This window comes from Anolis carolinensis, chromosome 3 (assembly GCF_035594765.1).
Source record: "Anolis carolinensis isolate JA03-04 chromosome 3, rAnoCar3.1.pri, whole genome shotgun sequence".
Classification (NCBI taxonomy): domain Eukaryota; kingdom Metazoa; phylum Chordata; class Lepidosauria; order Squamata; family Dactyloidae; genus Anolis; species Anolis carolinensis.
Window position 1 is genome coordinate 121,724,881 of NC_085843.1, and position 20,233 is coordinate 121,745,113.

The following is a 20,233-nucleotide window of genomic DNA, read 5'->3' on the forward strand; positions in this document are numbered from 1 at the left end:
CTGATATGGAGGGAGTGCCTGCTGAGTATGGGGAGTTCTCTGATGTATTTTGTAAAAAAGAAGCGGACAAGTTACCGCCGCACAGGCCGTATGATTGCGCCATTAAGCTAGCGGAAGGTGCGAAATTGCCAGCAGGAAGGCTGTATGCCTTGACTGTACCGGAAAGGCAAGCTTTGCGAGAGTTCCTAGATGAAAATTTAGCCAAGGGGTTTATTCGCCCATCTAGCTCTCCAACTGCGGCACCGGTATTCTTTGTAGCCAAAAAGACTGGGGAACTTAGGTTGGTCTGCGATTATCGGATCCTAAACAAATACACCATTCGGGATAGATACCCGCTGCCTTTAATCTCGGAACTGTTATCAAGGGTGCAAGGGGCTAAGGTCTTTACCAAGCTTGACCTGCGGGGGGCGTATAACTTAATCCGAATTCGGGAAGGTGATGAATGGAAGACGGCATTTAACACGTGCTTCGGATGCCACGAGTTCCGAGTCATGCCTTTCGGACTTTGCAATGCGCCTGCGGTCTTCCAGAGGTTCATGAACGATGTGTTTAGGGACCTAATTGACCAATTTTTAGTGATTTATTTGGATGATATCTTGATTTTTTCTAAGGACGAGAAAGAACATCGTCAACATGTCAAGCAGGTTCTGCACCGTCTGCGGGCTAATGGGCTCTTCGCCAAGGCTTCTAAGTGCGTCTTTCATGTGCCTGAAGTGGAGTTCCTAGGTCATGTAGTGTCAGGTAGGGAACTTAAAATGGACCCACATAAGGTTGACGCCGTCAACTCATGGCAGGAGCTTAAGACTAAGAAGGATGTGCAAAGGTTCTTAGGATTCGCTAATTACTACCGGGAGTTTATTCCGAATTTTGCAAAGCTCACGGTGCCTTTGACGCAGCTCCTGCGTAAGAAACAGCCATTTGTGTGGGGACGGGAAGCTCACGACGCGTTTTTACAACTAAAGTCTAGCTTTCAATCAGACAACATACTAACACATCCTGATGTTGACAAACCGTTCGTGGTAGAAGCGGACGCTTCTAGCTACGCGTTGGGGGCTGTATTGTCTCAGAAAGATTCCTCAGGGACCTTGCGTCAATGTGGATTTTACTCGCGGCAACTAACACCATTCGAGCAGAACTATACCATATGGGAGAAGGAGTTGTTGGCGATTAAGGTGGCGTTTGAGGTGTGGCGGCACTGGCTAGAAGGGGCGCGGCACCAAATCGTGGTCAGGTCTGATCACAAGAATTTGGAGCACTTGCAAACAGCAAAAAAGTTAAACCAGCGTCAAATCCGATGGGCTTTGTTTTCTCCAGGTTTAACTTCAAAGTGCAGTTCGTGGAGGGGAAGGCAAACTTGCGGGCCGACGCCTTGTCCCGCAAGCCGGAGTTTAAGACCAATGAGCAGGTAGTATGTCAGACCATCTTGCCTACTGCCTCTCTATGTGTTGTAGATAATGAGCTCGGGTTACATGACCAGATCCTTGAGGCTCAGAGGGACGATGTGTGGACTCAGGAGCAACTTATGCTGTTATCAGCAGGTAACCGTACAATACTGCCTCATCTACAAGATCAAGACGGAGTATTGGTACGCAGGGGGCAGGTCTATGTACCAGTGGGGGCCCTCAGGTTGGAGGTGATTAGAGCCCACCATGACGAACCCATGACTGGGCACTTTGGCAGGTTCAAGACCGTGCAGCTTATCACCAGGAGCTACTGGTGGCCAAAAATGCGGCAAGACATTCTGCGCTTTTGTGACAGCTGCGCTGTTTGCCAGCAGAGTAAGACGCCTGTTGGGCGCCCTAGAGGTTTTTTGTCGTCTCTACCTGTTCCTGAGAGGCCATGGCAAATCATTTCCATGGATTTTATTTCGGATTTGCCTAAGTCTGGGGGCTATACTTGTATTTGGGTGGTGGTGGATTTATTTAGCAAACTGGCTCATTTTATTCCTTGTTCAACCATTCCGGCGGCCCCTACGTTGGCCTTACTGTTTACTAAGCACATCTATCGTTTGCACGGAGCGCCCGAGGTGATTATTTCGGATAGGGCTCCGCAATTTGTGTCACGCTTTTGGAAACACTTCCATGAGTGCTTAGGTACTAAGTTAAACGTTTCTTCAGCGTTTCATCCGCAAACAGATGGTCAGTCGGAACGGGTTAATGGGCTCTTAGAGCAATATTTACGTTGTTTTTGTTTAGATCAACCCACTGCTTGGGTGAAGTGGCTACCGGTGGCGGAGTTCGCGTACAACAATGCGGTGCACACGTCTAGTCAGCATACGCCATTTGAACTAACGTATGGTTTTCACCCACGGGGAGGTGTGGCGCCGTCGACCAATGTGGTCTCTTCTGACCCTGTGTACCGCTCTTCGGAAATGGCTGCGTTGCATGATGTTGCCCGTCGCTTACTGTTGGAAGCTAAGGCAACGCAAAAGACTCAGGCCGACCGCCGCAGGCAGGCAGGGGAGGAGTTGGAAGAAGGGGATTTGGTGTGGTTGTCTTCCAAACATATTAAACAGGCTGGGGGAAAGTTTGCGCCTCGGTATTTGGGTCCCTTTCCTATCGTTAAAAAGATTTCTTCCGTTGCGTTTCGTTTGCGTTTACCGTCTAGTTTAAAGGTCCATCCAGTTTTCCATCGTTCACTGTTAAAATTAGATACCTCCAGTCGTCGTGGTGCTATAGCGGAGGGTATCACTGCCACCTCTCCGCCTTCGGGGGAGGAGGCCTTTGTGAGAGGGGATAGTGTTATGATTGAGCCTCATGGCTCTGTTACTGGCAGACGTGGGCGTAAGACTCCTCAAGAGTCAGATACTCTCGAGGAGCGAGAAAGAAAGAGACTGCGAGATATCTTTGCAGCACCATCTGACGAAGAGTCTTTTGAGGGGTTTACGGAGAGAATGGAGGAGGGGCTGGTGAGCTCGGAGGAGGATGAGATGGATTGGACTCGGGTGAGGGAGCAATTGGGTGCCACTGGCAATGATGGGATGGAAGATGAATGGGGACCTTCAGGATTAGACCCATGGACAAGCTGGAGGGATGGGACGGGATCCACAGCTGGGGATGCTGTGGGGCGTAGTCAGAGGTGTTCCAGCTCTGATGAGGAAAGTGATGAGGAAACGCCCGGGTTAAGGAGGGCAGCTGATAGTGATGAGGATTTGTAACTGGCATAAAATGAGGCTTGGGAGCAATTGCAAATTGCGTTGGGCAAGGTAATCTGGACGAACGCTTGGGATCTGTGTGGGACGCTTTCCTGAAGACTGGTGTGTTTTCGTGTGCTGATACGTAAGTTGTTTTGGAATTTGGGGTCAGACGGCGGGAGGAATTGTGTGGGCTTTTGTTTGTGCAAACTTGTGCTTAATCTCATTAGCTTTGACCTTCCGTCGTCTTCTTGACGGACGCCATCTCCTGCTTTGGATTTCGGACTGAACTGACCACGGCTTGACTTCCCCCTACTCGGACTTGGTGAAACTACAAACGTCTGCTTCTGGCTTGAACTACGGAAAGGAACTGGGTCTACTCTACTGCTTCAATCCTCGGCTGATCTGTGTGTATTGGAAATCTTGCCTGCTGTGTGGAGGAGTGACTCAAGTTACTCAAAGCACAGTGCTGGCAGCAGAGAGGAATCTGCTGCCAATTAATTGCATTCTTTTGAAAACTTTGTTCCCCGGCTTCTGTTTTGTTTATCCCCAGGCTGAAGCAAGCTGTTTTGTTTTTACCCGGATTAAACTCCGGTTTAATCCGGTTTATCTTTTGAACGTTTTTCCTTGCCCCTTTTTGCTTTTAAAGGCTAATACTGCCTGGCCCTTGTATTTTACGGGCATTTTGAGTTCTGTTATCCAATAAACTCTGTTATCTTTGATCTTGTGGCGTTCTGTCCTTGACAATGACTGTCCTCTTTACAAAGTTTTCTTATATGTGTATGGGACTATGGAACTGGTGATAGTAGCAGTATATCTAGTACACTTTTCTGTTCTTCTACCACAATCAGAAATACCTGAAATTGCAATACTTTTCCATATCTGTCAACCCCACTGAACTTAAGGGGGTTTACTCTCAAGCAAGTGGGCACAGGTGCAGGCTTAGTCTGTGCCTGATCCATTACGTTCAATTTTCATATAATCCTGTGATAGAAAGTGAATTGTTCAAGCAAACGTAGCCAAATTAATAAATAATACAGTATTACAGCTAATAATATTTGTTGGTGATCCAGTATTTCGAAATATAACTGCAGTGATATGGTTGATTATGCCCCCCTCCCCTGCCACCTCACACACACAGCCTATCTTTCAGTTTTAAAGTATCCCTATTGATAGGTTTCTGAGGGCCTTTCCAGACAGGGCCCAAAATGTGGGGCTAGTCAGATTTTTACTGAAGGTATCCAAACAACACCTTTGGTAAAAGAGAATTAATTCAGGACAAAGCAGGTAAATTCTGTCCTGAATTAATTACTCTTTTAGACTCAAGCCTTCCTGAAAGGCCCGAGCCTAATGGGGTATTGGGCCTGTGAGGACTGACTCCCAGGTACTCCCGTGGTTCAGTTTCCACAGGAATCTCAGTTCTTTGGGCTCCATGAGCCTGGAGAACCAAAGGACACGCATCCCCCCCAAACCAGCTTTAAAAGTTAAAAAAAACTTGCTGGGCTGCCATTAAGCTCCTCTGGCAGGCCCCTGGCGTGTAGAAATGACGCCCCAGAAGGCTGGGGGAGGGGTGAGGAGGAGAAGCTGAATGGCAGCCTGGTAAGTTTTTTTAAAAAACTTTCAAAGCTAGTTTGGGGGGATCTTCTGGATGTCTGGGTGCCCTCCCGGTAAATACCGAAAGAGCATCTACACATCCCCCAGAGAAAGCCTGGGTTTTGGGATAGGGTGTGTGGATGCAAATCCGTGCCAAAGTGGGTTTTTAAAACCTGTTTTGGCATGGATTTGGGCCCTATCTGGAAACACCCTGAGAAAGTGCAGATCACAGCACTGGAAAATGAAATCTAAAACACTTCCAAGATCATGGGGTCTTGCCGCAACTACTTGCCTGAAGGCATCCAGTGATTGATTGGGATGCCATTTCCCAGCATGCTGATATGTAGATCCTATAAACATTTTGGTTGAGTTAGTGCAAGACTGAAAATGGAGGGTTTGGGGGTTATGTTCAGTCATTAACAACTGTAAATGTGAATCCTCAGAAGTTAGAAGACCTTTTATGATCTTTTAAGTACTGAGCAAAATGTCAGGCATTTGTCTTGTAGGTTCTTACTAACATATTTTTGTCAAGACTCCCAGCTGATTATATGAATATTCTTAGGCCTTCTAGAGCAGTTACGTGTGACTTAAAAAAAAAACTTCATTTTTGTGCTTTACTATCATATTCATATGCTTTAGTTACAATTTGCGAAAGATACCAGACATTTGCTGTTGTTACCTAATAATGACATTATGCTGTTCTCTAAAAGATTAGAGAATACAATGGGCTCTTGGTATCCACTGGATACTGAAATCCATGGCCACTCAAGTCCTGTTATATACAGTTCATAGTAAAAGGGTAAAATTAAGGTTTGCTTTTGGGATTCTTAAAAAAATATTTTAAGCCATAATAATTGAATCCATGAATGCAGAATCTGTGGATATGGAGGACCAAGTGTATTAACAAAGCAGGCTCTGGAATATATGGAGCTTTATTTTTGCAGCTGCCAGAAAACCTCTAAAAAGCAAGCAGTAAGGAAATAATGGATAAAAAAATCAATAGAAAGAAACATTTTTGTAAATCAGAGTTCACTTAGATTTGAAGGTTACCTGTAAAATAGAGCGCAGAAGGTAGAATGGTCCCATTTCCTCTCTAGTCACATTTTATTGGGTTTTGACCAGCAAACTTAGTGTGTGCATTCCTGTCCAGATCATCAGACTCATCTGTCAAGTTCAGAGAGGCTTGGATGTGCATCAGAAATGATGCCTGTTTACATCAGCCGCACATGTAGATTGACCTTGCCGGATTGGAGCATTTGGGGGTTTCCTCCACTCCATTTTAAAAATAGCTTTCAGTATCACCAGCACATAAAGATTCTAAGCAGTGCTGCAAGTTAGGTATTTGTAGCTTATTTTATTAGCATTATGCCAAACCACAAAATAGATAAAGCTGTTTTATGGTTTACATCTGGCTGAAATAATAAAGCACATGGCTATGGAGTAAAAGCATGTACAGCTGCAATTTTTCTGTAAATATCCCAAACTCTAGATAGCTGCAGAGATAAAGAACGGATGGCATGTGCTCTGGGTTTATCCTGTTATCTATCACTACTCAGAATATTTATGATACTCCGACATTTGTGGCATATGTGTTAATTAACCACTTTTTAAGGAGCAGTCTTCGGGGCTTTCTTCTTTTATGTCAAACAGATCAGGATAATTCCGTATGACAGAATGGTATAATAGTTCACAAGCTGGAGATCACTTGTTATAATGGCCTTTCCTCACCAACCCCTAAATGAGACATACATTAAATGCTCTTGAGATTGCAGCTGCCTGTTCCACAGGTGCCATTTGAGCCTCATCTTTCAATGGATTCTGCTGTAACCTCCCCACTTGTACTAACACTGATGTACTTTTGAAGTTTCTAGAACCCACTCTCTCATATTTCCAGGCATTCACTTTTTGTTTGTTCTTCCACACCAATCCGTTCATATTTTCCAATCTTTCCAGAGGCTATCTGGAGGATAGTTGAACTTCAGAGCTAGCCAAATAATTTTTGCTAACTAAAGCAGGGCAACAAATGGTGCCTTCCCTTACCCCTGACCAGCCAAGTTATTTTCACAGATGAAGAAGAAAATCCCACAAGCATTTCTCTACATTCTGGGCAATCAGAACATCAGTGTAACATTCAAAGCCTAATTCATGAAGTGGTCCTCTCATACTCCTTTATTATAAGGTCGGTTCTGCTGAATTACACCCTTTTTGTTTTTTATCTCTTCTCTGTATCTTTCCTCAACTAATCCCCAACCAGAATGTTCAGTGGGGCTGCATCAAGATTAATGTATGTCTTATTCTGTAATGCAAGCAGGACATGCAGCTACCTTGGGTACCCAAACTCAAAGGGCACACATCCTGCCACATTTTTTAAAAATAGGACTTTAAAAACATTTAAAATGTGTTTTTGTGTATTGTGTATTGTGTTCACATATATTGGGCATGGGATGTAGATAGCAGTTTCTCCTTCTATGTATGTGTGCCAAATTTTCCAACATTGCATAGATGAAAACTGGGATACATGTAGCCAAGCAACATAAGAGTGCAGTCAAGATCCAAATCTTGTTAGTGAGAAAGAAGACACAAGCTAGAAAGGGTTGCAGCACTTTGCTTTGCCTGCGTCTTCAGGGATGGGCAAAATTTCTGCTCATCCTCACATCTCTCTCCTGCTGAGATAAATTATTTTTGCACTTTTAATTCACTTTGTACCAACTGAAGTAAGCTGAGGACAAAGGAGGAAATGACATCTAAAACATTAACTCTAAAATACTAACTTATGTCTCCTCAAAATTGCTCTATTGCACAGTCATGAACTATATGAAACACAACCCTGAACCATGTGAAATAGTCAAGGAAGACAGCTAGCATTAGGAAGAGGGAAGCAACCACCCAAGATAGGAGATGCTGGGATGGGGAGTTGGTGACAGTTACCCAGCCTTTCCTCCTGCATTCTTTGGTTATTTCACTCTCCGGAAAGATAAAACTTTGAGTCACAAACAATCTGTTCTACATATTTATTACTAACTCACTGATTTTGAGTACAGTGGAGTTTCCATTTTTTAAATAAAATCCAATTGCTCACTCTAATCTTCTTGAGTGGAATGGAGAGTGGTGCTATTTTGTCACTAGCTTCAGGCAACAAAATGCCATGGCCCAATCCTGCTCTATTCTCTTGCTACTTCTCTTTTGTACCTCTGATACAAAGTTCAAACACAGATGGACTAGCTGCTTTTTGGATAGGTTCTTCCATTGAATAATTGGCTTGGTTTGGCAAGTCATCTTCTGCAATGCAATCCTACATTTGTTGATTTACTTGTAGCTGTAACCCCAACAGAGTTCAAAAGGGTTTACTTCCAAATAAGTGTGCATAAGAGCTATCTCTTATCTTTAAAAATGAGGAAGCATTTCTAGAATACCCTCTATGTACACACATGGCTCCCCATGGTACTTGTTTGTTCATATGTTCATTACATACAGTAGAGTCTCACTTATCCATCCTTGGCTTATCCAATGTTCTGTATTATCCAACAGAGTCTGCCTTTTAGTAGTCAATGTTTTTGTAGTCAATGTTTTCAATACATTGCAATGTTTTGGTGCTAAAGTCGAAAATACAGTAATTGCTACATAACATTACCATGTATTGAACTGCTTTTTCTGTCAATTTGTTGTAAAATATAACGTTTTGGTTCTTAATTTGTAAAATCATAATATAATTTGATGTTTAATAGGCTTTTCCTTAATCTCTCCTTACTATCCACCATTTTTGCTTATCCAACATTCTGCTGGCCTGTTTATGTTGGATAAGTGAGACTCTACTGTATCTTGTTTGAAAAGAGGCTAGCGACTTGGCACAGACAATTCTAGTCTGGGTTTTTATAATGATCTTTAGGGGCTTTATAGAAAGAAAATAGATAACAGTTCTCTGCTCACTTATGACAATACTGAGAGATGGATAGGTCATGGATATTTCTTTCTTTGTTTGGCTTTAAAATCATGTCCTAGGTGACAAACTAGCAAGAGCTATCTATGTGAAAGACGTGCATAAGAGCTCAAAGTGAATAAGTGCTTGTGCGTGACTCATTAAACCCACAAGGCTTCTTATTGTGTGGGAACATGTTTGAGCAGATACTGGTAGGTTAGGTTGCTGAATGGAGCCATCTCTCTGTCTACATCCAGAGAGAACAAAGTTGTCACTGCTGGTGTGAATTTTGTGCCTATATCAAGACGGTGTGTCTTTAGTTCAGTTTTATTGTTTAAATTAAAATTCTGTCCCCAGGGCAAGCTCCATTCCCTGCCAAGGAAAGCTGAATTGTGGGTGTGGTTGAAATTATGCAAATAGAGAAAACATATATAATGTCTCCTATTCTCCATAATTTGTTCTAAAGTGATTACTGTTTTGGCAGGGCTGAACAAGTTACTGGTTGGAATGAAAACTCCCAGAATGCCTCATGCTAGGTGGGCGATTCTGTTAACTAGTCAGGCTGGGACAGATCCCCCACACATATTTCTGTCTCAGTATTTCCCTTCTGTTAAATGAGTAGATATTTTCTTTTTTATCAAAGATTTTAACATTACACTAAAAGAGGTAGAAAAACTAAAAAAGAGAAAAAGATATTCCTATTGATAATCTTTTCAGCAATCAATAGCCAGTTCTTAAGCATGAATTTTAATTTGGTGTCCCTTGTTTAATCTCTGTTTTCTTGTATTTTAATATGTATTTTATAGAAATACATTTTAACATGAATCTTTTATAGAAATACAGTTTATTATGTGTATTTGTGGTATTTTCCTACTGTTTATGTGTTTTAATTATACTGTAACCCACCTTGAGCCACAAGAAGAGGTGGGTAATCATCATCATCATCATCATCATACATACTACATACTTTTTCATACCTAACTCTCTGGAAATAACACATTTTCTCTTCTTTTAATAGTCAATTCCTTCTAATTGTTAAAGTCAAAGGTTACCAAGACATTTTCTTCCTCCCTCCCTCTTTTTTGTGCAAAATATCCATAAGGGGTTTTCAGTCTTTAAAAAATGACCCTAATGACTTTTTCCTAACCAAATAGTTGACCATTTCTTCTCTGTTAGTTGCACCAACCCATCTATAGTAGGCAATAATGAATTCTTCCATTTGCCCAACCACAATGACATAATGAGATAAAACAACTGCGTTGAGATAGCTATGGGCAACTTTTATTAATTGTTACCTATTTAAACTTTTTTCATGAATTGCAACAACTCAAAGTGGGGGTTGAACTTGATGTTGGATAAGCTGAGGCAGTGGCCATCCCAGACATATTCCTCAGCTAACTTGGGTGCCCTCAGCATAACCCCACTTGAGTTGTATTCAGAGTAACTACTTAGGGAAGCTACACAGAATATTCAAACTCCATGTCTTGAAACTTCAGTGAGATTAGAATTTCCCCACAGTTCCAAAGCAATTTCTGTTCACCCCCACCTTGGTTGACCGAATGCACAGGTGGGAGTTTCCATTCCTGGCCTTTACCAAAATGAGTGCCTTAGGTGCACACTGAGATGTTAAATTGCATCCCCGTTTTCCACCACAGATTAGGGGCAAGCATCTGACTTGTCCCTATCCCCCACAAGCCTGCTAAAACAGCCCTGATGCTCCCTTGCAGATCATGAAGAAATTGTTTAGTGCCCTCAGCAGACAGATGGATACCATCTGACCTGAAAAAATCACTGCAGTGCTAAGTGATCTCCTCGTGGTGAATGTAAGAACTTAAACCATGTGTTAAGGATTAAAATTTCCTCTGTTTGTCCTCTTACTGGCTGCATCATTTTTTCAAAGGTCTCCATTGCCGGTCCATTTCTGCCTGGGCATTATCACACCATGTAAATCTGAGGCCAAACATCATGATACCTTGGATGTCAGACAATGCTTTCAACATCAACCCTATGCCTTTCAGAAGGCCAAGGTCATTCCAGCCAACTGGATAGATAAAACTTTCAGACGGGGCACTCCCCCATTTCAACAGCAATTGGTATAACTCATTCTCCATCCAAAAATCGGGCACCCCCCCCCCCCCCCGCTTGTTGCTAGCTGCCATTCCTGAACCGGGCACAGCTTGGTTTGACTACATTACTTCAGGAGAATAGATGTACCTTTCCTTTTTTTGGTCCATTTTGGAAAATCTAATTGACAGCATCACCTGACCTTGGACTAATTGAATGTCACTAAGTATTAATATTCTATTTAAATGTCACTACATATTAATGCTTTAGTGGAATGGGCATCCTAGCTTAGCTGTCAGCATGTGAAAGGCTTCTAAAAACATTGTGCAATGCCTGGTGCTAGATCTGCCTACCAAGTTGTGCAAAGTATATAGTAACTGTTGCCCACAGCAGGGTGACAGACCCTAGAAAGAAGATACCCAGGCCCATACAGAAGCGGCTGAAATAAGCATTGACTCCTCTGCTTCCCCCCCCCCCCCACTACTTACAGTCCTACATGTAAGGAGAAAGGGCAGCTCCTGAAGACATGAGCATCAACAGCTCCAATGCTGGAGCTAAAGGGGGGCAGCAACTTTAAGTACAATGCTCCGCCCCTCTACAACTAGTCTTGGTAGGGACTATTTATTTAACCAGTTGCCTCACTTCATCAGGGTTGCAAATAGCTGTCCTCTCCCAACGTGCAGGAAGAGGAAACAAAATTTTGAGCATGCAACAGTCTTGCTGCCATGGTCATATACTGAAGCAATCTTCTGCATGTCTTCTTCACCTTTACACCCAACAGTCACAAAGAAACAGTTCTGGTTTAAATTTAATATTAATCTTTAAGATCCCCTCCATCAATGTCTTCATTTGTATCCATGTTGGGGGTCTTTCTCATATGTCCATCATATGTGATAAAATGTCCCTACTTGTTCACAGATTTTATTTGAGCTAAACACTGGGCCCAGGTGCAGATTCTGTAGATTTTCAGCATTCATGAAGTTTAAAAACCTTCAAAACCTTTGTGATATTTTTCTAAGCAGACTATCTTGAATTTGTATCAATCAAACTTCTATTTCTCTCTCTCTCTCTCTCTCTCTCTCTCCCTCCCTCTCTCTCTCTCTCTCTCTCTCTCTCTCTCTCTCTCTCTCTCTCTCTCTCTCTCTCTCTCTCTTTTAAAAGGATTGGCATGCTTGTTGATGAATTTTAAGGAATGCAAAAGGAATAAGGTGTTGTGGAGTGGGAAGCTAACTCACATTCTGCTTTCCTTATAGGGAAGTCTAGGTTTTATGCCTCTGGGGATTGAAACACAAAAAGTCACAAGAATTAAGTCAGCCTCCTCTTTGCAACAGTTTTGGCTGTTTGACATGGACCTCCTCTGAGTCAGCAGGGAAGGACAGAACTTTCTCAATTTCTATTCCTCTCTTGATTCCTTCACAATGCCCTGAGCAACCTGGGAAGAAAGTAGATCATAGTGTCCCCTGTACTCTGATTCATTTTGGAAATGTGAGTGGCAATGTGTGTGTGAGAGAGAGATAGAAAGAGAGAGAGATAGAAAGGGAGAATGTAACAATGAATGAGGTAGTGAAACTGCTGGAGAAAATGAGACAACTGAAAGCTGAAACCCTGTATTTAACTGAGGGGAAGAGTCCTCAGCCGTGATAATTAAGTGGTGTAACTGGCACATCTTGATCTGACTGAAAAGGGAGAGAGATGAAGGCGATTGCTCTGTCGAGAGACAAAACAGGCCTGTGTGGATGTTGAGGAAAACACGTCTGCTTTTGGGACTCACCCATCTTTTGACTTCCCTTTTTAACCTTGATGCAGCAATAGGAATGCCTTGTTGATTCATACCTCCAAGGCAAAATGCTGCCCTAGACTCTGCTGATAAGCCTTCTTGGAAATAAATGCCCTTATGTGGAGGGGAAAGAAAACAGGCCAGAGGTTTGTCCTTTGTATTGGCTGACTTCAAGCATAGTAAATAAGGAAGTATAGTTGGTCAGCATAACACACAGCTCTTACCCAGGAAAGTAAGTTGACACCATACCAGCTGCCAAATAAATACGTTATGCTGTAAAACCATATGCCTCGTGGCTTACTAATGTCAAATGACTGTTTCATTCTTTTCTGATGCCCAATGCTTTTGGGAAAAGAATGAAAGAGCTTCATAAATGGGGAGGATGAGAGGTGTAGAGGTAGGTGCAATTGACTCTATAGTCTATAACAATTGTAACTCTTGACTATCTCCCCCCATTAGGCAGTGTTAGGTGGCAATCTTAAGTAGCGTTATGTTACGCTTTTGTGGAGGGAACCAGCAACTGTTGCCCCAGCCTGAGCCACACTTCTTAAATCTCCTAAACTCTTCCTTCTGATGGCTGTAAAAGCTACTGACCTTGAATGTGGTGCAGGACATTGTCCTATCATCAGTACTGAAGAAAAATTCAGCTGTCAGTTCAGTGAGCTTCCATACATTGTATTGTGGGGGCAGGACCTTGTTCTTTTTAAACATTTTAGACTTTGTGTGCAGTGTGTGATAGCAAACTGTGCCTGGACGTCTACTCTGGCAAATATCTTCAGGAAAAATCCCATTAGGTTTTCTATATACAGTAGAGTCTCGCTTATCCAACATTCTGGATTATCCAACGCATTTTTATAGTCGATGTTTTCAATAAATCATGATATTTTGGTGCTAAATTCATAAATACAGTAATTACTACATAGCATTACTGCATTTTGAACTACTTTTTCTGCCAAATTTGTTGTATAACCTGATGTTTTAGTGCTTAATTTGTCAAATCATAACCTAATTTGATGTTTAATAGGCTTTTCCTTAATCCCTCCTTATTATCCAACATATTCGCTTATCCAACATTCTGCCAGCCCATTTATGTTGGATAAGTGAGACTCTACTGTATCATGGAATCAATTTGCATGTGAAAGATGTGGGCAACTTGTGGCTTTCCAACTGTTGCTGGATTGCAAGTTCCATAAACTTAGCTTATCCAAGTATGAACAGTGATGAGGGATGTAAACCAAGATCTCAAGGATGACCATTTATCTCTCCCCGTCAATGAAACTTCATATTCTGGCAGGCCTACCTAGTTAATTTTAAATCATGAATTTAAAATTACATTCTATGCTTACTGTATTTTAATTTTAAACCATTAATGTAAAAATTACTTTCTATGATTATTGTATTTTAATCTTTGTTTTAATGTGTGTATTTTATGAAGTCTGTTTTAATATATACATGTTATTGAATGTATTGTATGACAATGTATTGCAACTGTGTTGTGCCTCACCTTGAACTATGAGAAGAGATGGGATGATGATGATGATAATGATAATAATAATAAGAATAAGAATAAGAAGAAGAAGAAGAAGAAGAAGAAGAAAAAGAAGAAGAAGAGGAGGAGGGATGGAACCTTGTAGTGATGGGATTCCTACAGGAAGATAGAGAAAATGTGCTACTGGCACAATCATGAATAGATGAGAGGGAGAGGAACTGAGAGATATTTGGAAAATGCCCTTTTGGAAGTGGGTGAAGCAGATTTGGGGAACACAACTCTACTAAGAACATCTGTGTGGAGAAATAAGCTTTCATAGCTATATCAGAAATAAAAGATATAGGATGAGATACAGCACTTGAGACCAGTTACTGTTGATTCCTCTGGAAGCTCTTTCAAGGAAAAGGCTTGTTTTACCATTAGGCAGAGTCAGACTGTTGCCTTGGGCTACAAATGCAGGGGTGGAATATAATCAGAGCAACGGTACATTTTTAGAAGTCCTGCATCCCCTAAGTAAGCCTTAGCTAGATTGATCATGGGTACTCAAGTCCACTGGCTTCAAAATGTCTTCTGTCTGCCTTGTTCAACAACACATATTTTTACATGCATGTTGGAATGCTGATAGTTAATTTCATTTCACAAGCACTCAGAAGCATATTTGGATGTATCTTCTGAGCCTAGACAATTTTCTTCTGTCAATTTCCTTAGGGGTATAGTCACCTTTACCCCTTAAGGAGTATAGTCACCTTTTCCCTCCTCGGTCAAAAAATGTAATGATGATGATAGTGGTAGTTGTGATGGATTTTTATTCTCCCCTTTCCTATTATAATTTGTCAAATAAAAAGGTGAAACAATCAAATTTATGGAATTTAACAGAACATCAAAATGAAACACACAACCCAACAGTGCTTCTTTGAAAAAGGAGAATTTTTCTTAACATAGTTTCTGAAGATAACAAACTCAGAGAGCCAAAGAAAGCCTACATTTAGCCACTAACCAAGGGTGATTACTTTCCATTAAACCACAAAAAGGGCAGACACAAAAGGCTTTGCCCCATGATTAACTCTTCATGTTCAGCTGCACTAATTACTAGAGAGTCACGGAGAGAAATCCAATTGATCGATGTCAAATCCCTTAGAAAGTCTCCATGGAGAAGGAGAGAGGGGAACTTTATCAATAAACTTTCTTCAAAGCTTAAGAAACAAATGAAATGCAAATTTAACAAATTAGCCATGTGATTAACACACAGTAGGGCCACTTTGGGCATTTAGCTTTGCTGGTTGCCAAGATGTAATCCAACGTAAAATTACTATTAGGAGTGCTAAAAGAGACTCTTTTCTTTTCCCTCCTCAACCATGCTAGTATCCATCGCCAGGCTCTTCCTTTGCTGTTTAAAGTAAATCTGTGCTTCAAATGTAAAAGTACAGATTAAAGCACCTTGCTAGAGACCTCAAAAGCAGGGCGAATTGGGCAGCATTTCCCTGGAACTGCTCATGGGCTTGTGCTCTGCTTGACATCACTTTAATAACATTTCCCTTTATAAGTTGCTCTGATTTCTTTGCTTGGCTTTTCTTTTTTCAGAAAAGGATAACCCTCTTGTTTCTTTTGATGTAATTGTATTTGTTTAGGTGCATATAATATATCTTACCACAGTATGAGAATTGCAAAGTCTATTTTTTCCGATATGCAGAGTTCAAAATAAAATCACTTTCTTTGATATCTGTTGGTTCCTGCTTTTTGTGCAAAGCCCTTTTTAGTATACAATCTAACAAAGTTGAACAAGCTTAACCACATGCATAATGAATACAAGGAGGGTGGGGATTGGCAGCAGTGGAGAGAAAATGTTTGCAAGCTTGTGTATCTTGCAGGCATATTTCTGTCTGCCTATCTGTCTGCAATTTCTGCCTCATTCTCAACATGGGGCTCCAGGTGTCTTACAATATTTGTTCATTTTTTTACATTGCTACTCCTACTACTATAATATGTATGCGTATCCCTCTTTTTTCCAGTTAGACATTCAGAGTGGTTTACAACAAATGGAAAAAAACATAGTTAAAAAGTCACAAAATACAAAATTTAAAAAGAGTTGAAAAAACAAAAAGCCAAACCCACCCCCCATAAATTAAAACATATACTGTGAAACACACACACAGACACACTAATACCACCAAGAAAAATCAAGCACATTGCTTAGGTCGGATGGCCTTGTCCCAAAAGCAAGTAGAAACAGAAAAGTATGTATTTGTCTCCAGAAAGAAAGCTGCGAGGGTGCCAGCCAAACTTCACTAAAAAACAAATTCAGTGGGCAACCACTGAATAGGTCCTCTTCCATATTTCCACCAGATGTACCTTTGGATGTAGTGGGCTAAATAAAAGGGCCTCTCAAGCAGAGCTCAAAGCATAAGAGGTTTGTAAGGAAGAATAAGAACCTGCACCTGAGATGTATACGGCTTTGGGTCAAAACCAGAACTAGTTGTTGCAGAAGTTGTTGCAGCAAGAGAATTGTATGCTCCCTGTAGTAATCTTACCCATCAGTGATTTGAATGACCAGGTGCATCTCCATCTCTCATGGATTTAGTTTCAGTTCTGAAACTAAATCCGTACAAGTCTATTACTGATGACGGGTACCAGTTTAGGACCAGCCCAGGTCCGTAGCCAGGATTTTGATTCGGGGGGGGGGGGGGCGGGCTGAATCTGAGTGAGAGAGGACCTACCTTAACAAACCTTTTGTATCGTTATCCCAATATCCCCATGCATATGGGATATATTGAGCATGGTGATCAGATCATGATATGAAAAAACATAACAGTTTAAATAATACCAGTAAGGCCTTCTCGCGGACCACCCTGAGAATTGACCACCCTCAAGCCCCCCCCCCCCCCCCCGGCTACATGCCTGGACCAGCCTATTACTGATCCAGACTATTACTGATGACAGGCAACAGTTTAGGACCAAAAAAGCATCCTTGACTTGTTGGGTGTCATCTGAATACTAATAAAATCAATCCCCAAAACTCTGGACAACTTCTCTCAGTTATACAACTTGAAAACTATTCATTGTCACTAGAGAAGTGGGGACACCAGAGTTACATCCATTGGCTCTGTATTTATTATAGTATCTAAGTCAGAGCACATATGTGCAATTTTATCTGTAACATGCTGGGCAAGTTATTTGCAGTGGGTTGTTGAGTGATCTGAATTTTGCTCTCCCGGTCTTGTGTGCTAGAAGCCCTAACCACTCAAAACAGATCTGTTGGATGGGGCCTCGCAGATGCAATCCAAGCAGATAAGACATGCCTTTGATGCCTGCATTGTTACACAATAGTCCCTTCAAATACTTAACTATTATCAGTAGGATAGTGTAAGCATTTTTATTATAATAGCAAATGATAGAAATTAGATGAATACATGTAGTAATTGGAATCTAATTTCAGGTTCAGACTCGCTGGACAGTTCCCCTTCCCTTTGTGTTGCTGTTTGGTACAATAACAAGATCGTGACCTAACTGATGCTCAGAGGTCCTCCTTTTTTCTTCCATGACTTGCAAATAAAGCTGGGAGAAATGAAGGGGTTAAGCCCCTCTTTCTCTCATCCCAGCCATCTTTGTGAGTCATGCAACATCTCATTACTCCAATAGTGAGGATGAGGAATTGCTGAAAGTCAGAAGTCTTCCCAGCCCAGCTCAGTCACTGCTGAAGACAAAGCCTGCAATCATAACAATCCCCAACAAGCTGAGCAAGCTGAAGCTAGCACAACTGATCAGCCTAGAGAAGGGTTAAACATACCACTACCTTTGGAGTATAGGAGAGAACAAGCAGAGTATTGCAGGTCTAACAGATTAGCAGAAAAACAATAATCAAACAAGTAACAGCTGAGATCATAGGATAAAAAAACCCTCTCAGTATTGAGTTTTGTTGTGGTGGACAACGTCATTGGGTTGTTGTGTGTTTTCCGGGCTGTATGGCCATCCTCACAACCTCAGAGGATGCCTGCAATAGATGTGGGTGACATGTCAGGAGATAATGCTTCTGGAACATGGCCATACAGCCCAGAAACCACACAACAACCCTGTGATTCCTGCCATGAAAGCCTTCGACAATGTAATTGTTTCTTGTTTTGAAACCTTACCCTGCTACTCATCTGACTACCAGCATTTCTGACCATGGTCCTTTGCTTTTGTTTGTTTCTGACTTGACTATGTTGCTTCACCAGCTTTACCCCAGTGGCATAGAGGGGTAAAGCCTTGTAACTTGAAGGTTGGATTGCTGACCTGAAGGCTGCCAGGTTCGAATCCCACCCGGGGAGAGTGTGGACGAACTCCCTCTATCAGCTCCAGCTCCATGCGGGGACATAAGAGAAGCCTCTCACATGGATGGTAAAAACATCAAAACATCTGGGCATCCCCTGGGCAACGTTCTTGCAGACGGCCAATTATCTCACACCAGAAGCGACTAAGGTTGCTCCTGACATGAAGAAAAAAAAACTTCAGGTGCTTGGAATTTGGATTTCGGCACTGGCCCACACCTATCTGTTTGTGGATTGAACTTCTTTTTTATTTTGGCTTTACTTCCAAGGACTCCACAATTTGGACTTTTCTAATGCTGGACTTTTGACTTTGGCTGATTTTCCTGTTTGTTTGTTTAAACCTTAGCTCCTGATTACGTGGCCGAGGTCTTGACACAACATGGAAGAAGGGAGAACTTGAACCTCAGGTAGGTCACCATCTTGGTGCTATAGTCAGTAGTGGCATGGGGAGCAGGGCGTGGGACAGCCATCTCATGTCTCCAAGCCACCCGAACCTAGGAAGCATGGGATGTCTGTTGGGACAGCTGCACATAGGAACCACCTGCAGCAGTATGGACTGGCCAGACTCAGGGAGATCCCAAACCTGGTATATTAAGCAACTTTCCCCAGACTAAGCTAATCAGTCCTCATGAGCTATATATCACCCATCTAAGTGTGAGTGCAGATGTGCCCACTTTGAATTGCCCTCTAATCACCTTCTTACTTGGTTCATTGCTACCAACTCCCCTGGCAACCAAGAGGCCAATTTTGCTCCACTCTGTGAAAGAAGCTTGGCAGAGATCATGTTTACCACCAGAGGCCACTTCTGCATTCCAGAGATCAGCTAATATTTGGACAAGATCACCTGGCAAGGAAGCAAACTCCCTAAGAGTTATCAGGATTCTATCTGGATTCATAAGCTTCCTGACTATAATTTTAATGTACGCCCCATGCCTACAGAAGTTCTGGGACCTGTCCACAACAATGGAACTATAGCTAGGCTATAGAGAGGAAAATGCTAAAAAGTATGAAATTATAGGAAGTCTTTTTATCTAGAACTTTGGCTTTTCAGGTGTTTTGGACTTCAAGAAATCCTAGCTTGTTTACCAGCTGTTAGGAATTGTGGGAAATGAAGTCCAAAACACCTGGAGCGACAATGTTTGCCCATGCCTGGTCTAGAATGTTAATGTCTGCAATTCCAGTCCTAAACATGATTCCTTGCCATTAAGTCCCTCTCATTTTGAATATACTTCAACTTATGGAAGTATTATTGATATAGTTTTATGGTTCATTTATTAAATCAACAGGTGACTTGAAAGCACATACAGACATGTATAGCCTTTTAATAAATTGTAATTTTTTTAAAATTATACTTTGATTGCATATTTATCCTTTTATTATATTTTAAATAGTTTTAAATCCATACAGAGAGAGCGCGGATGAGCTCCCTCTATCAGCTCCAGCTCCATGCAGGGACATGAGAGAAACCTCCCACAAGGATGATAAAAACATAAAAACATTTGGGCGTCCCCTGGGCAACATCCTTGCAGATGGCCAAATCTCTCACACCAGAAGTGACTTGCAGTTTCTTAAGTTGCTCCTGACACACAAAAAAAAATCCATACAGTTTTTAAATATGTTGTAACTGCCTTGGCTCTCATTACTGGGAGAAAGGCAGGATGTAAATGAATGAAATAAATAATCAATGGTATAGGAGCCTAGAATGGCCAGGCTAAATTCTAATTATGAATATAAAATAGTTGTTGCAATATTCTCTCAAGCATGAGAAGAGAGAGTGGCAACTTATTTTCTGCAAAGCTTGACCACTAAGGGAAGGAGCTTAATGGCAAAGCTGTCGTCTTGTAAAACCCAGCAACCATCAACACCTGAAAGCTCAGGAAAAAGGCTAGAAGATGAAGGCAGTAAATTCTTCAAGAACGGGAAGTGAAAGAAACTGCCTAGGTAGGGAAAACTTTTT

At 41.7% G+C, this 20,233-nt stretch overlaps 1 long non-coding RNA gene across 2 annotated transcripts in view; it reads left to right on the forward strand.

The window, feature by feature from the left end:
- Positions 1–20,233, forward strand: part of LOC134297566 (uncharacterized) — a 115,477-nt gene that overhangs the window by 37,894 nt on the left and 57,350 nt on the right. For both annotated transcript variants that reach the window (XR_010004359.1, XR_010004360.1), the window contains exon 3: positions 18,623–18,683. This is a non-coding gene — a long non-coding RNA (uncharacterized LOC134297566). The remainder of the gene's footprint in view (positions 1–18,622; positions 18,684–20,233) is intronic.